At 33.7% G+C, this 4919-nt stretch overlaps 1 pseudogene; it reads right to left on the reverse strand.

Moving 5' to 3' along the window:
- Positions 1 to 4060: 4060 nt before the first annotated feature.
- On the reverse strand, positions 4061 to 4142 carry LOC119623914 (U4 spliceosomal RNA; annotated as a pseudogene).
- Between the last annotated feature and the right edge of the window lie 777 nt (positions 4143 to 4919).

Consider the following 4919-nt stretch of genomic DNA (forward strand, 5'->3'; position numbering starts at 1 on the left):
TGTATAAAAAAAAGGTATCTTAACATTCCTGGTTAACTCTTACTATAAACCAAAAATTAAAATTCTTATTCATGTATTTATGTTCAATTAGTTTGAAGTGCCCTATGGATATAACTATGTGAATTATTTTTTCTCGTTTATTTAACAAATATTTATTGAACACATAAAATGTTTTTTACTGTAATTATTACAGAAAACATTTCTACTCTCCTGTTTATTAGCACACAGAATAAAAAGTGAAGAGATCAAGGATTAGTTCACAATTTATAATAATAAATTTAAGAAACTCTAAGGAATTTAAGACAGCACATTTATTTTTAAATATGATTTAGAATGATTTTAATGGTTTACGTATAGACACTTTCCATAATTAAGGTTGGTAAGAAATTAGATTTGAAAATTTGCTCTTCCAGAGCCTCTGCCAGAGAGTTGTTTTAAGATCTAATGAAGGTAACATAAGGAAACTACTGTAATGTTTCAGCATTCATTTTTGCAGACAGGCTTTCTGCAGTCAGTTTGGCTTTCTAACTGGATTTTTATGTAAAGGTAAATTGATCAGAAATGTAGGAAACAAAGTCCCTAATTCTACAAATAACCTCTGTAAATAATGCATCCAGGTAAATTCAACTACAAGTTGTGTGTGTATGGAAGAGACATACATCGATGTTTTGTTCTATATTTGGACACTCAGATATTCATGTATTAAAAATAATATAAATAATATAAATATAAATGATGAGTTAAAAAATCTCATCTATAGCATCCATTCAACTCAGTTTCTGCAACACAGTTTCTAGTAATATTAATAACTAATTTCAAATTAAAATGTCATATTACCTTTCAGGAAGGAAAGAATGATCAAGAACAGTTTAGAGACATATTCACAAATGTTTGACTCTCTTACGGGCAAATAAAAATATTTTAACAAAAGCAGCATTTCTTTTAGGGGCATTAAAATGCCTTAGGTAGATCATATTCAAAGCAACCTGCACCCTCACTGCTATATGCCACGTCACTACCCATTATTGTTGAATTACTGAACCAAGAACAATTTAGAACGTGTGTTGTAGGCAAAACAAATATCCTAAGTTCTAGTTTTTAAATTGGGTCCAAAGATAGCCACACATAGCAGTTTAAACAAAAACGCTTAGCAGATTCAGCTACCAGTCTATGAAATTGAATGGTAGCTGTCGCCTGTCATTAGTTTTACTGACGGCAAGAAAACAGAGGACAAAGTGTCATATGCCCGTGTGTACTGAAGGGTAGAATTACCAGATCTTCCACTGTATTAGTTGCTTAGGGCTGCTGTAACAATTGCTACAAACTTGGTGTCTTAAACCAACAGAAATTTATTCTATTACCCTTTTTAAGACCAGAAGTGCAGAATCACGGTGTCAGCAAAGCTGTGCTCTCTACAAAGCCTATAGGGAGAATCTTTTCCTTGCCTCTTCCGGGTTCTGGTAGCTCTAGGCATTCTTTAGTTTGTAGCTGCCTAACTCCAGTCTCTGCCTTTGTCTTCACATGACCTTCTCATCTTTTTTTCTCTCCCTCTTCTCTTTGTCTTCTCTTCCATCTCCTACAAAAATACTTCTCATCAGATTTAGAACCCACACAAATCCTCCAGGGTGATCTCATGCCAAAATCCTTACTGCATTAAATCTGCAAAATGAGGTCACATTCACAGGTTCTAGGGGTTAGGACATGGGTACATGTTTTGGGGAAAACAGCCAAAATCAACCCAATTCAACTCTTATCACCACTTAGACTCTTATACTGTGCTATTTATGAATTTAATGGGCATGCTACATTTTCCTTTTTAATGGCTACCTGCCTATCTCTTCTAATACAGTGGTGTACACTCAAGTGAATTATTTAAAAACAATACTTATGATAGCTAATATATATTAAATTTCATTATATGTGCCAGTCATGCTTTTTTAACTCATTTGCTTCTCACAGAAACTCCACAAATTCAGTATTATTGTGCCAATATTATAGATGAGAAAACAAAGACACAGAAATGCAATATTTCCAATTTAAACAGATAATAAATGAAGGAGCAGGGGTTTCAATGCAGGCAAGGTGACTTCAGAACCCTACTGATAAATTACCATCTATATTTTGTAGCCTTCCTTGTGATTTAACCCAGATTATATAAGAAAAATATCTTATTCCTCTTTAAGAAAATGTTTTACTCACATTTACAAAATCCATAGAAAGTTTGAGACTACAATATCTTTATTAAATTTTCTATTGAAAATTAGCTGCTACATTTCAACTAAAGATAATATTGAAATATATTAGGAATCAGAGCTAGAGGGATCTTACATAGAGAAAGAAACTTTTATAAAAACAAAGCTCTAAATTAATAGAATTTACAGAGTAAATTAGGAATTCTAAAGAAGAAAGCCAATCTCTTGCCTAATTTCCCAGCCAGTAATCTTTCTCCTTGCATTTACTAAATAAATAAATTAGTAATTTACTTTTTATTGTTAGAGACAATGTGGCAGATTTTTCTTCCCAAAATGGCTGTACCAATATGTATCTTATTTCATACCCTCAAAAGTACAATGTGACATTAACATGTCCCATCAAGGGATAACATCTCTGTTACCTCCCCTAAGCCTGGGTGGACCTTGTAGCTGTCTCAATCAATATGCCAGAAGTGAAGCTGTATAATTTTTGAGGACAAATTCCAAAAGCCTATATGGCTTCTACCTGCAGTCTCTGTGTGTGTTTCTGTTTCTCTGTTTCTTGAGATGTTTGTACTTGGGATGCAGGTACCATATTTTGATGAAGTCCTAGCTACATATAGAGTCCATGTGTGATGGTTTCAGTTGACAGGCCACATAAGCTCTCTAACACGTGACTGGGCCTTTAGACAATTCCAGCTCCCATCTTTGAGTTTTCTCTCTGAAGTTCCAGACTGGCAAGCAATCCCTACTGTGTCCTGTCTAAGTTCCTTTGCTACAGAGTCATAAGAAGCAATAACAATGATTGTTTTTTAATCTACTAAGTTTTTGGGTAATTTCTATTAAATAATTAATTAACATGCACATATATCACCATGCATTAGATAATTAACATAAGAACACATTTCAGCATGCCCTTTTTCATATTAAATATTACTTTGTCTTTTAATCATATCAGTTTACTTTTTTGACTAGTAAAGTTTTCATTAGGCATAGACTTTCATTGAAAAAGTATTCATTTAGCATCTCCTATGAATCAGGTCTTCTGGTAGCCTCCTATAATATAGTGACAAAGGACCCACTTTTTTGGAATGTACGTTCTAATTTGGTAGAAATACAGTTTCTTTCTTTCCATTTTTAATCTTACAACTGTATAAACATAAATCTAGAGACATGGGACAAGCTCTTTCAAAGTAGAGTGTTGTAGTCATGATTTGTGTCTTAGGTCAAGTTTTCCAGACTCACAGCCTGAGAGAGGTATCTACATGCAAGTAATATATTGAAGAAATAGTCCCAGGAAAAACCACAAAGGGAGGGTAAGAAGCAGAAATGGAAGCAGCCGAAGCCTAGCAGTGATACAAGTTTTAGGCAAAGTGTCACCCTCAGCTTGATCCTGGTGGGTTGTTCCATGAATACATTGCATCTCAAATTTATCATTGTGAGAAGCAACAGAGCTGGGGGTTTGTACTACTGTTATCAGTCAATCCTCTTCACCAGTGCAACCTCACAGGCACTTCTTGTTCTCTCTAAATTTGAGCAACACAATTCCAACAATGGAAGGAAAGTAAAATCAGGAAACAGACACACAGAAATGGTACAAGTAATCTTAAGGGACCTGGTGTGAGCATAAATATGGTCCCCTTAGTCGAGTCTTAATAATTTTGGGAACAAAAAAATAAAATATTCAAAGCATCAAACTTTTAGGAAAAAAATCAAGAACCAAAGTGTAAATATTGAATGAGACTTCCAGAAAACAAAGTATTTTGCACCACTAGAACAGACACATACTTTGTGACTAGATAGATAGATAAATAGATAGATAGATAGATAGATAAAGATAGATAGATAGACAGATCTGTTCTTTTATTCTTTATTCAAAATTATTTAATTAGCAATAATTATGCCTTAGATAAACCCTCATTAGCTATGATACTGCCACTGCACAAAGCTAAAGTTATGTAGTTATGTGATGTTTTAATTTCAAGTAGTGGTAAGAATAATATAGATAGATGAATGGGTAAGGGAAAGAAGAAACTCATGTTTCTGTAAACTAGATGCAACCAACATTGTTTATTCTTCTTCCAGTTTGAACTATGTATATATAGTTCCACTGACTATCATTACTTCAACTTTTGCTTTTTTTTTTTTCTTTTTATTGAGACAGAGTCTTGCTCTATTGCCCAGGCTGGAGTGCAATGGCACAATCTTGGCTCACTGCAACCTGCGCCTCCTGGGTTCAAGCAATTCTCCTGCTTCAGTCTCCAGAGAAGCTTGGATTATAGGCATCCCCACATGTGCTTTATGCACTTACTTATTTTAATGAAGATAATATTTTTAAGTGCCAAGGTAAGTTCAAATTGAGAGAGTGATTAATTATAGAATATTAAGAAGGAAGACATAGTTATCTTCATTTATTTCTGATTGTTCCTATAGGATAATAGGAAGAACTAGGCTCAGTACTAATACTGGAAATTTCATGGTTGATATTCCAACAAAGGGCTGTTCTTTGCTCTTTGCTAGGTTTAAATGAATGGAACACTCTCCATACGGGACCTTGTTAAATAGCAAATATTCTCATTTGACTACTGATTTGCATCCAATAAGTTAAAAAATTGGTATGAATATAATGCAGTCAATTTATCAAACAAAACACAATTAGTGGAGCTAAGTATGACTAAATATGTACAGATGCATTAGTTATCTATTGCTGCATAACAAAGTATTACA

This window comes from Chlorocebus sabaeus, chromosome 7, assembly GCF_047675955.1.
Source record: "Chlorocebus sabaeus isolate Y175 chromosome 7, mChlSab1.0.hap1, whole genome shotgun sequence".
In the NCBI taxonomy this organism is placed as follows: Eukaryota; Metazoa; Chordata; class Mammalia; order Primates; family Cercopithecidae; genus Chlorocebus; species Chlorocebus sabaeus.